General features: G+C 35.5%; 4 non-coding genes across 4 annotated transcripts; all 4 read right to left on the minus strand.

The window, feature by feature from the left end:
* Positions 1-5,200: 5,200 nt before the first annotated feature.
* On the minus strand, positions 5,201-5,325 carry LOC139856484 (small nucleolar RNA snoR80). Its single transcript, XR_011761966.1, has one exon. It is a non-coding gene; the product is annotated as a small nucleolar RNA snoR80 (small nucleolar RNA).
* Positions 5,326-5,408: 83 nt separating this feature from the next.
* On the minus strand, positions 5,409-5,519 carry LOC139856478 (small nucleolar RNA Z152/R70/R12). The gene has a single exon (XR_011761961.1). It is a non-coding gene; the product is annotated as a small nucleolar RNA Z152/R70/R12 (small nucleolar RNA).
* Positions 5,520-5,582: 63 nt separating this feature from the next.
* Positions 5,583-5,666, minus strand: LOC139856477 (small nucleolar RNA R11/Z151). The gene has a single exon (XR_011761960.1). It is a non-coding gene; the product is annotated as a small nucleolar RNA R11/Z151 (small nucleolar RNA).
* An 88-nt stretch (positions 5,667-5,754) lies between these two features.
* On the minus strand, positions 5,755-5,856 carry LOC139856476 (small nucleolar RNA Z157/R69/R10). Its single transcript, XR_011761959.1, has one exon. It is a non-coding gene; the product is annotated as a small nucleolar RNA Z157/R69/R10 (small nucleolar RNA).
* Between the last annotated feature and the right edge of the window lie 7,766 nt (positions 5,857-13,622).

A 13,622-nucleotide genomic window follows, 5' to 3' on the forward strand; every position in this document is an offset into this window, starting at 1 on the left:
GTTCAATGAAATGACCAAGTTAAGTTTTCAATGTTTTAGGTTGTTATTTTTATGTTTTACCCAATAAAATTTTTGCAATTCGTTTGGGTATTTTACTTGTTAATCAACCAAAGTTCTGATCGGGGCAGGAAGTTTTAAATATTTTATGCCCATAACACAAGCTGCTCCGCATTATTTAATTACTATTGCTAGCTGCACAACTTCCACAGTTTGTTAAGCGCCATAATCGAGCCACATATTACTATTCACATTATAGGACTACATGTACACATTATAGGACTGCACGTATGTACAAAAAAGATTCTACAGAAACCTAAATCCAGTTGCTGATACTATAACCTGTACATATGACAGGGTCTCAATGTTCATGACGCGTTTGTACGATCTTATAAATTGACTGAAAACGTAACTAAAAACTTCACGGACTATATATTGGTAGGATCAAGAGGGAAGTAACCATTCGGGGGGAAGCGGGGAAAAGCACAAACTTTTTTTTTTTTTCGTTTTTTGAAAAAACTTTGTTAACGAACATTATAGATGAGATGAAAATATGAACATTTAGTAGAGACACTTTGTGATAAATGTTTTTATTTTGGCAGAAAAACACTCGAAGAAGTAATATATAACAATTATCGTGTTTTTCGAGCGTATTTTGAGGTTTTAACGATTGGGGTTTAGATATTAGGGTTTAGATATTAGGGTTTAGAAATTTAGGGTTTAGGGTTTAGATTTAGGATTTAGATTGAGTTTTTAACACGAACGATTTAGAGTTTAGGGTTTGGTGTTTTGGGTTTATGGAATAAACCCAAAACACCAAAACCTAAACCCTAAACCCTAAACTCTAAATCGGGCTAAATTTTACTTCACAAAACATGGAAAAAAAAACGTTCGTATTTTTCACGAACAATATTATCTTGAATGTTATTTTTGTCGATCGTTTTCTCGCCTAAATAATAACATTCATCACGAAGTGTCTCTTCTAAATGTGCATATTTTCGTGTGATCTTGATCCCTGGAAAAAAAAATTCAAAAAAAACGAATTTTTTTTTTTTTGCTCTCCCCCGCTTGGTTACTTCCCCATTGATCCTGCCCCTATATATATATATATATATATATATATATATATATATATATATATATATATATATGATATATATATATATATATATATATATATATATATATATATATATATATCGGACTATATTTAGACTACTAACATTGGACTAATTAAAAATATTATAAGTATAAAATATTAATTATAACATATTTTGACTTATAATATTATTGTTAGGTTCGTGATATCTGTCGAAGGCCAAGTCTTATTTTTCAAGACGTTGAAAAATATTATTATTTACCCTCTTCAATTCACAAGTGAGTTATAGTACCAATTTTACTACCTAAATTATTTTAGGATAAGAATACATGTTTTATAAGACACAATCTATGATCGAATTATTATACCGGACATCACTATTTTTGCTTGGTAGCCTAAGAATTAGTGAACTGACCAATAATTGACACGAATCCTAAAGATAGATCGATTGGGACTAAGAACACATCCAGTATAGTATGGATGCTTTAGTACTTCGAATTTATACAGATGTGTATCATGTAGCAACAATGGTCGTACACCAGTCGCTATTCACGTGAACAGTACTATTCACGTGAATAGCGACCGGTGTACCAAATGTATTTTGTTAATGTCGATTACCAAATGTTCATCATATGAATGATTTTGATACACACGTGATTCATGTATGTTGTTTATAAATGAAATCTTGTGATCTATTATTATGATTTACTATAGGTTAAACCTATGACTCACCAACAATTTTGTTGACGTTTTAAACATGTTTTATTCTCAGGTGATTATTAAAAGCTTTCGCTGTTGCATGCTAACTAAGTTAAGATTTGAAGTCGGCATGCTTGTATGATATTGTTTAAACTTGCATTCGAAAACCTTGTTTTGTAACATATTTATAACCATTATGTAATGGTTATCGTGTAAACTCTGTATTTTAGATTATTGTGGATTGATAAATCTATATTATGTTTTGAAACCTTTATTCATATAATAAAGGTTATAGTTTGTTTTAAAAACAAATACAAGCTTTGAAAAAACATCTCATATAGAGGTCAAAATCTCGCAATGAACCAATTAATATGAAACAGGGCATTCATGACGGGTTTATAATCAACACGACGGGTTCATATAAAAGTCAAAACCTCGCAATGAACCAATTTATAATCGATATGAACAGGGCATTTCATCAACGGTGCCACCATTTGTGAAACTTGAAGACATTCATGACGGGTTTACTCAACTTCTTAATGTGAAGGTTTGCAGTTCTATTAGCCTTTGTTTAACAGTTTGACCACAACGTTGGGTAAAACACAATAGAATTAGATTTGTTTTACATTTTTTTTAACGTAGACGTAATGCTAAACGGTAGACGTAATGCTAACGGTAATTGTATAGAGCCTCATTAAACATTTTAACCTCTAATTACTCGAAAAAACTGTGGCACAACGCGGATCGCAACAATAGTTGAATTCTATATACGGAATGATATGATTGTATAGAATTCATTATTGAAAGAAACCTTGTAAATCGAATTATTTTGTAAGCAAGACATGGTATTCTTTAGAGCTAAATATATACTTTCTCTAGAGGTGTAATGTTTTATCTTCCGACTGTGTTAACATAAATATATTGTAAACTATCATCATCATTGTAAATAAACCAAAATAATTAGACAACGAAGAAACCAATGGAGAGCTATGATATGATCAAAGACCAAACAAAACTTCAGAACATGCATAAGGATCACATATTTGGAGGTTTTTGATAAAGTTTTACGATTATAATATTCTAGTCAACAAGCCAAAGTAAACACACAAAAAGTTAAGCAATAGGTTTTGTGCTATCTGTTTAAAGTATTTTAGCTTCTTACTTGTTGCAATATATTTCAAGTATAATGAAAACTAGTTTGAATATCTAAGCTAGTAGTAAAAAGAAGGCCATTAAAACATTTCAGATGCTAAAATTATGTTGTACATGTGCAAAAAATCTTTTTCAACACGTCGCATATATGTTGTTTGCTTTGTCTTTCATTAATAACTTCCTGAGAATTCGGAGGATTCCTTTGGCACTCTAGCTCTAGTTCAATGACTTCATTGATTCTTTTTTTCTCTGAACTTTCTTCCTTCAATGTTTATACAATGTGGGATTTAAACTCACATTAAGACTATTATGTGTAAAGGCGTCTGGACGATTTCATCAATCACTTCAAGAGGACTTTAGCTTCATCCAACTGTCTCCTCATTGTCTTTGATTTCATCAATTACTTGATGATGACTTAGGCTCGTTCCCCTTCTCCGAGGATAACCACCAACAACCCTAACCCTATCCTAAGGAGGTGAAGGAGAATAGCTCTTTCACTTATTGAACGGAACTTGTATCACAATCAATACCAAAAAATTATTAGAGAATGTCACGAGTATAAAGTAAGTCTTAATCGAACAAAACAGCAACACTTCTAAAACAAAATTTTTTTATTCCAACTGACATCACGTCGAGATAACACTATTACCCAACATTTAAGTTCTACTGTTATACCCGCAAGATATCAATTGGTATATATCCTTTTTTTGTTTTAAAAATGTATGTTTGTGTTGCGATTAAGACATGCTTTAAGATCGTGTGACCTTCTCTAATAAACTTTTGGTATTGATTGTGATACAGGTTTTGTTCAATGGGTGAAAGGAGCTATTGTTCGTCACCTCCTCGGGATAGGCAATTATCCTGAGAGGAAAGGATTGATGAAATCAAAGACATTGGAGCCTATCCGAAAGTGATTTATGAAATCGATCCGACGCTTTTACAGATAAAGGCGGCTGAGTTTGAATTCCACATTGTACAAAGTCAGTGAACCGGAGACGGAGTGCCGAAGGAATTCTCTGAATTCTCCGGGAAGTGACTATTGAAAGACCAAGCAAACCACATATATGCAACGAGTGTTCAAAACGTTTTTTTGCAAATACATATATGGCATAATTCTAGCATCTCAAAAAGTTTGATGACCCTCTTCTTACTACTAACTTGAATTTTTAAATAAGATTTTCATTATACTTGAAATATATTGCAATAGATAAGGAGCTAAAAATACTTTAAACGGATGTAGCACAAAACCTTTTACTTTCTTTTTGTGTGTTTAGTTTGGCTTGTTTACTTAAACATTAAAATCGTAAAACTATATCAAATACCTCCAAATATGTGATCCATATGCATATCTTGAAGTTTTTTTCCCTTGATCATATCATAACTCTATTGATTTGTTCGTTGTCTAATTATTTTGGTTTCTTTACAATGATGATATGATGATAGTTTATTACATGTAAAATTAAATGAGTTACCGTAAAGGAGAGAAAAATGGGAAAAGCAGATTTGAAATGCAAATGTAGCTCTGAATCCAACCTGAAAAAAAAGGAAATACAAAGTCGCTAATGACTACCTTTACGCATAAATTCAAACATGTTTAAGATATACTCCACCAAACAACAGCAAGTTATAACATGCACATTGTTACTAAAACATAAACATAAGCAATCACTAAACTAACTTTATTTTCTCCATGCAACAAACAAACCAACAAAGATTCAGGTAAACTCAAGCAAGAACATGAAGTTTTCCTTAATGCAACAAACAAACCAACAAAGATTCAGGTAAACTTTATTTTCTCCATGAAGTTTTCCTTCATGTTAGGTATTTAAAGGTCTCTGGATTTTATATTGAATAACAGCTCCATATTTGGTAATTTGCAGACAAGTTTTGTCACCAATTGTCTTTGTCAGGTAAATAATATGTGTTCTGCTTTATTTTGACCTACTTAGTACCATTAATATCATTTTTGTCTGGGCAAATATGAGTTTGCTTTTCAAAACAGGTGAAGCTTGTAAACAACAAAGCCAATTTTTTTTCAAAAGGCTTAAACAACAAAGGCAATGAGTTCAGTTATCGATAATAAAATGAACTTAAAACCTCCATTTTTTACTTAATTTTTGTTGAAAATTTGATCATTAAATTGAGGATATCACTAAAGAATTACATCCGGTACTAACAAATAAAATGAACACACATTACAAATCTTAACTATTTAACAGCTGAGATAGATATTAAATATAAGAAAAGAAAAGAAAATGTACGAGGAGTTTCCCGGATAAGATGGTATTAAAAAACCATTAATCAGAATGGCCACGTTTATTGATTTGGCGTCCAAGCCATTACACCGTGAGGAACTGTTTTCATCCTCCAGAATTGGTAAACGGACGCAATTAAACACCTTTTTTATTTACACAATTTCTATAGAAATTAAATTACAGTAAAATATAAAAAATAACAAATAAATGCTCAGTGGAAGGAGAAGTCGTTTAATTAAGGGATCACGGCATAACAAAACTAATTATTATGTCCACTTCCCAAACACATCCAACGTGTTTTGCCTCATCACTGCAATTAAATATTACTGTTTTCTTAATTAAAAATTAATATCAAAATTAGAAATTAAACTAATGAAAAAGAGCCTCAGTGTGTGTAACAATCAGATCATTGAAAAAATGTCACTGAAATCCGCTAAGATAATTATATTTATCATCATAAGCTCATTTTTTCAAAAACAAAGAGAATCAAGATTTAAAAACAACATATTAAATTCATGATTTAATTTGACAAATTTGAATTTTGAGAAAAACAATTGTGCTCAGACAGCCAAGGGTTTGTCGTCAAACTGAATGGGAAGAAGAGCCCAAGATCAGAAACTCTAGTCCACAAAATTGCTTCATCAACGCACAATTAAATATCAAACAAAATAAACAAAACTAAAGAAAACAAATTAAAGAGACATGTTTTACGAATTGCTCAAGAATTTGAATCAACCGATGTTATTGAAAAAGAACGGTGATTCAGTACAACTGATTGCGGTATTGATTTATAGTGTGTGTGAGAGAGATGTGTTTAGGGTTATGTAAGTTTTTAGGGTTTTAGGATATTGGGTATTATGGGCTTTGGTACTTGGGCTTCGTCGATGTTCATATTTAGTCGGACGGGCCTATAGTAGATTGTAAAGCTGACATCCTTTTATCATCGAACTTTTATTTTACATCAATATAAATAAATATATCTTTTCTTTTTCTTTTTTTCTTTTGTCTTGAGGGGTCTAAATAGCGATTAATGTTGAAATAAAAAAAAAAACCTTCATCAAAAGATAAAAGATTCTTAAACCGATACAAGAAAAGAAAATAAACGAACTACATAAGGGTTCGAAAAGAGTAAACCAACTAGGCTAACTTAACTATACACTAACTCGATACTAGCCCAACAATGCCAATAAATAAAAACGCTCCAAGAATGCTACCGAAGCAAGAACTTAAACTAGCTAAAGAATCACAGTGCCAAAAACACAAATATTCCAAACTCTAAAGCTAAATGAACGCATCAAACAATAACCAAACGAACCAGATTTGGAATATTGTTTTTTGTTCTGTTCATCCGGAAGAGAAGTCATCACGTCGACCTTGTCAATATGTACTCCCTTGCGTATCCTAGATTTGAAGTTGAAGGAGCTAACTTCAGCCGCATTACCATTGATGATCGAACCGGGGACACTCGGTGGAATCAAGCCTTGATCCGCTAATCCTTGAAAGAAACTCTTACAGTTGTCATTCGATAGTTCCACATCATCTTCATCCCGCAACATAAACGAACCACTATCTAATTTCGTCTTGTTCTTTTCGATCCTAGAACGAGGAGCTAGAGGACGACCAATAACAATTTGGTCCCCAAAGGACGCGGACGTTTCGACAATCAACTTGATGCACGACATCATATTGTTGTACATCCAATTCAGCCGCAACAGAAACGGAAATAACACTGGTAGTATTGGTCACAACGTGATCGACAAGAACTTTAAAAGGTGAGTCGACGAGTACATCGATTTCAATACTTCCAAACTTCATAAACGAACCAGCCACCAAATTTGCATCCTTATCTTTCACAACAACTTTGTCAACTGCATTTGCCTCATTTTCATGCACTTTAATCAGTTGCTCGACAACTAAAGCCTCTTGCATGCTATCAACTTGATGCTCATAAAATGGGTGTCCCGCCATAATAATCCGATTGGATATGGCTAAAAGGTCGGAAGGAAAAACATCGCTTAACCAATTAGCATCGACAAACGTCGAATTCACCTCGTTGACTCATAAGGTTGTGTTCAAAAACCTCTCATCTTCCAAGTCCACTTCAACGGTGTCATGAACGTGTTTGACACAGGCGGTCTTAATGAAAGCAAAAGAAGACCACACACTACCAAGCTCCGAAGTTGATTTAGCAAGAGAAACAACATCACCGAAAAGATAAGCCACCTTCGAGGTATTGCAATCGAAAGCATATGTTACCGGGATACCAACAATCTCGATCCAAACAAATCTAAAAAAACTATGGGCGAGATCCTTAAAGGGCGAGATCATACTCATAGCAGTCAATATCCAAAACAAATCTAAGTCCAACAAGATCCGTACAAATCAAAATACAACCGAAACGACCCAATTTAATCACCCGATTACCGACAACCTTGTGTTTAACTAAGAACGATTGAAGCTTCAGTTCAGAAAGCGTTTAACTAAGAACGATTGAAGCTTCAGTTCAGAAAGCGACAGCACATCAACTAACAACACGCATACTTCCAGGGAACCTAAAACAAGGTCTTACGCTATCTTTAAGAAGTTCAGACACGTTATAATTATTTGTACTCTGTCGATAACCACCCACTCTCTGTAGTTAACCAACTCAGTGTACTAACATATTCATGTTTCAATTTATTTCTCAATCATCCATAGCCATTGGGGCTATGTTTAGAAAACTCCATATAAAAATATAAGTATTTTCGAGATTTTTAAGTTTTGCTACTTTATAACCCGCGATTTCATGAAATTACATACGAAAGATGTTGTGATAAATCTAAATAACGTAAGAAAATATAACTTATTAATATTGGTTTCCACATTGTTTTAAAAAAAACTTATTTATATTAGTTTGCAAATAATTTACTAATAAGTACATAGATGTTAATATGAAATACTAATATATTAAAAAAATAGCATAGTAAAGGAACCCATTTTTCCAATAAAACTAGTTTTTAATCTCAAGAAAAGGGACCTATTTTTTCAAGAATACCGGTAATGAAATCGGTTCGTAAAGCTCTAAAACCCGGTTCCTATTCTCCTTTTGTCGTAGTGATCGACCACTTCGTTCCAACAACCTTTGTTGACACCAACGTGTCCCAATGCTTTTGTAATTTGTTCCACAACACTTACGCAAGAATCTTCACAAGGTTCTCTTAAACAAAGACAAAGCTACCTGATGAGTTCTCCAACATCAACTGTATCGGGACATAAAGAGCCACAACCCCCAACCTTCGACGACTTGGAAACTAGTGGAGTCAAAACGACTTTCTAATTGTAGCCCGACCCTAGATACACCACCATCATCATCCACCAAATTCTCGTGGCCTCCCTTCCCGAAGCCGCTAAGGTCTACTCCTTTTCTCGTCCAGGGAAGGCAATCAGTAAGAAGGTTCCGAGCACGACGAAGAAAGTTAGAAGTGAAGGAAAATCGTGTGCACTTTTAAAATTTATAAACGCAACGGACAGATATAATAATAATAATCTTTCATTATTTACACAATTAAATAATCATCTATTTAATAATAAATTCACACGATTAAATAATTGGTTATTTAATAAAACTTTCACACGATTAAACCGTCCCATTAGATTCAGTTACACCACTAATAATTGTCAAGAATATAAATTCACAAAGTGAGTTAGTAATTATACCTTTGCGAATTGCGGTCCACGTGTAGGTTGAAAGGAACACCTTGTTGAAGAGAAACCTACTATCAAAAGTATGACCGTCTCTTTGGATAGTCCACTACACTTTCAAGCAACGTCAATGGATGCTAGTCCAAACCCAAGTGCGAATTAATATAATAAAATTATATTAATAAACCAACTATTAATACTCCGTGTATGTTTTCGTTTCGAAGAAACTTGAGGATGCTTTGTTCTTGCGCCAACAACAAAGGAGATTTGGTTCCTTTTGTTGTAACATCCCGCCTTTTTCCGTTTATTTTTCCTTTATACTATTTCAAACTCCGTTATATGTTTATAACATCTCCCGTTAATACGCGTTTCAAAATATCTTGTGTAGGTAATTTAACGCACCCGATTCAAAGTTGAGGGACTAGTTTTGCCAAGAGGCCAAAGATTTGACTAGGTCAACTAGTCAAACCTTCAACCTCATCCACTCATCATTTTCTCATTTTCTTTTCTCTTTTCTTCTCCTACTTTCACATTTTCTTTCAATTCACCACATCAAGGAATCATCATCCATTTAATTTCTAGCAAGCTTCAATTCAAACAAAATACATATTTGGAATCCTTGCAACATCCTCTTCGATTCCATACCGATTTCATCAATTTTGGGTAACTTTCTAAAATCACTAATTTTATGTGTTCTTGAGATTTTTGAGTTAAAAGGTTGTTGATTAGTGTCTATGGCTCAAGTCTAGTATGATTATGTGATTTGTATGCTTGTTCTTGTTATTTTGATGTAACTAGTTCATATTGAAAGATAACATGCTTAACCTTGAGATTTGAGTGTTTATATGTTGTTAGATGCTAAGACTTCATGTTTTAATTATGCTCCTAGTGTTACTAGCTTTATTTTGATGTAAAGTTTGATTAAGGAAACCTCCTAAACTTGATTATGAAATTTGGTGAATTTAGTTTAGGGTTTGATGAACTTGAAATGAATCTTAGATGCATTGAATGATTGCCATGTTGTTTTGTTTTCGTTTAGTTGTATTGTATGCTTGATTATCTTCAAAACGGCGTATTACACATGTGCATTAATTTCCCGAATCATAATATGGCATTTATGAACTTGGAGTAATAAATGATGAGCATTAATGGTGATTTTGATATGAGTTTGTTTGGTTTTGATTGAGTAAATGCGTTTAGTTATTCTCCTTGTCAAATTACCTTTCTAATGATATATGATATGCGTTTTAAGTGTTTTCGGTGCATGAGATGTGTTAAATTGTATTTTGGTTCGTGACTTGGACCATTTTTCTGCAAACTGCATGTTTCCCAGGTATTGCGCGCCGCGCATATACCCGCGCGCCGCACAGAATTAGAAATCCCAGATGTTTGCCTTCGTGGTTAAGTTCTGACCAGGATTTACACTTGGGTGCGCGCCGCGCAACCCATAGCGCGCCGCGCATACTGCCCAGCTCATTTTGTCTTTGTTTTTCATGTCACAAAAATGTTTCCCGCTTTACTATAACCCCGTTTACCATGAAACTTGACTATTATGCTCGTATATGACTTCTCATCATGAGAAAATTGTCGGACACCCGACCCGACCCCGTTGACTTTGACTTTGACCAAGTTTGACTTTTAGTCAAACTTAACCAAACGATTATACAATCGTTCTAACATGCTTAACTACTTGTGTCGTGCATGAAACTTGACAAATTGATCCACGTGCTATATTAATCGAGTCATAACGAGCCATAGGACTAATTGAACATCTTTGACCCTTCGTGACTATCGTTATTGATACAACCTATTTGTTTAGGTCAAGACTAGCATTGTTTCTTGCACGTTTACTTGTCGAAGTACTTTTTGGTTCGTGCATACAAGGTGAGATCATAGTCCCACTTTTACTCTTTTAAACTTACTTTTGGGATGAGAAAACATAAACGATTCTTTTGAACTAAGTGAACACAAGAACGAGAAAACAAACATTCTACATACGAGTTTAGAACGAAAATCCTCAATCCGATTATCATTAGTTACATCAGATGGTGTAAGCGAGAACTTATGTTATATGGCCATATGGGTTGACAACCCTCATCTTTGACAGTTCGCTACCGTCTACGGATGAAATATATTTTCGGGAAACAGTGTTGTTCTAGCACTAATTTATGGGGTATTCAACGGACGGAATGTTAAGCTTTGATAATTGGGTGCTCGTGAATATTAACTTTTAGAATGTACTATGACTTTATCAATATTGCAACTCTTGTGGTTCAGCTTGCTTTTACTCATTTACTTATTTAAACCTATGATTTCACCAACGTTTTCGTTGACAGATTCTCTATGTTTTTCTCAGGTCCTTGAACTTAGGTGATACATGCTTCCGCACATACTTTTTGATACTTGCATTGGATGTCGAGTATACTTGCATACGTGGAGCGTCTTTTTGGCTATTTTAAACTATGTCGCACGTGTTTCATATGAACAATAACTTTTGTTATGTACTTGTCTTGGGAATTACTTTTGTAAACATTGAAACATCCTTTATGAAATGTATGCGACATATTTTCGGTCAAACTTTGTTATAAATACTTATAACCATGTAATGGGACCATACGTAGACGACGCCGTCACTTGACGATTTGTCGGGGTCGCTACAAGTGGTATCAGAGCCTTGGTTGTAGGGATTTAGAGTTCATTAGTGTCAACCCCGAGTCATAGGGTACATTGGTGAGTCTAGACTACAACCGGCATATAGACTTGACATAGGAATTACCTGACTACTTGTGCATTTATACTCGAACTCTCTTACTCATATCTACTCTTATTCTATCTTACTCTTGCATTGTATGATTTAATTGACACGCCACCTTGACTATATGTAGTAATGTCGAATGCACATATGAATTAGGGTAATATAATTTCCGGGATTATATTACGGTGACTCATATGAACATTCCGACATTATGACATAAAGAATTTAAGGCGAGTCAAGGATAATTTTTCTCTCTATCTTTATTTCATATCACGGTTAGTATTATTTAGAATACTAACCAACTGTATTCTGGTGTTTTGAAGGAACAATGGCTCGTCGACGCGCCCCTCCCGAAACTCCCGAACAAGCTTTGCAAAGCATGATAGCCACCGCCGTGGATGCGGCCATGGCCGGTCACTCGTCCAACAACAACAATAATAACAACAACAACCAAGGAGCCGGTAACTCTAGCGAAGGGTGCTCCTACAAAGCTTTCATGGGGTGCAAACCTCACTCTTATGATGGAACCGGGGGACCGGTTGTGCTTACTCGTTGGTTTGAACAAACCGAGGCCGTCTTTAGCATAAGCGGTTGTCGGGACCAAGACAAGGTCAAATACTCCACCCACACTTTCTCCGGTGTTGCTCTCACTTGGTGGAACACCTACGTTCAATCGGTGGGAACCGATGAAGCTCATGCCCTTTCTTGGGCCGATTTGAAGGAAAAGATGATTGTTAAATATTTTCCGCGCGAAGAAACCCGCAAGCTTGAGCAAGAGCTAAGAGCTTTGAAGGCGGTCGGAAACGACCTCAAGGCTTACAATCTACGCTTCGCCGAACTATCTTTGATGTGTCCTAGTCTCGTTAGCCCCGAATCTCAAAGGATTGAGCTCTACATGCACGGTCTCCCAAAAAGCATCAAACAAGGGGTGATGTCATCCAAACCCACTACTCATCAAGCCGCTATGAACATGGCCCGCCAATTAATTGAGACGGTTGACGAAATTGTAGTGCCGGCTCCTAAGGCCGAAGACAAGTCGGGTGGCAACAAGAGGAAATGGGAAGCCACTCCATCAACCAACTACAACAACAACACCTTCACCAAAAAGCCCTTCAACAACGACGGCAAGAAGGGTTATGTCGGAAACTTACCTTTGTGCAACAAGTGCCACAAACATCATTACGGCAAATGTAACAAGCTAATTTGTCACCGTTGCCAAGGATTTGGTCATAGGGCCAACAATTGCACAAGCACCGCCCCCGTCGCTCGAAAGGGGCCCAATCCTCCAAGGACGGTCACTTGTTATGAATGTGGCCAAACGGGCCATTATAAGAACGAATGCCCGAAGAAGAAAGCCAACCCCAACAACCGAGGCCGAGCCTTTAACATCAACACCGAGGAAGCCCGAGATGACAACGAACTAGTCACGGGTACGTTTCTTCTCAACAACACTTATGTTACTTGCTTATTCGATTCGGGTGCCGATAAATGTTTTGTGTCTAAGACTTTGACTCCTACTCTTTGCACTCCACCACACCCTTTAGATACTACTTATTCCATCGAAGTGGCCGATGGAAAACTCTTAAGTGCCGACACATATTACCGGGGGTGTACTTTAAACATTTTGGGTAATGAATTTGAAATTGACTTGATACGAATGGAACTAGGAAGTTTTGATGTAATAATTGGTATGAATTGGATGGTCAAAAATAAATCTCACATTCTTTGCGACCTTCACGCAATCCGAATTCCTATCGAGAACGGTGAACCATTGATTGTCTATGGCGACAAAAATTTCACCAGACTCAATCTCGTTTCATGCCTTAAAGTTCGAAAGCTACTTCGCAAGGGTTGTTTCGCAATTCTTGCTCACATTAAGAAAGTCGAGGCCGATGAGAAGCGCATCGATGATGTGCCAATTGTTAGTGACTTTTCCGATGTATTTCCCGACGAATTACCGGGTCTTCCACCTCATCGACCGGTT

The sequence above is a fragment of the Rutidosis leptorrhynchoides genome, chromosome 6, assembly GCF_046630445.1.
Source record: "Rutidosis leptorrhynchoides isolate AG116_Rl617_1_P2 chromosome 6, CSIRO_AGI_Rlap_v1, whole genome shotgun sequence".
Classification (NCBI taxonomy): domain Eukaryota; kingdom Viridiplantae; phylum Streptophyta; class Magnoliopsida; order Asterales; family Asteraceae; genus Rutidosis; species Rutidosis leptorrhynchoides.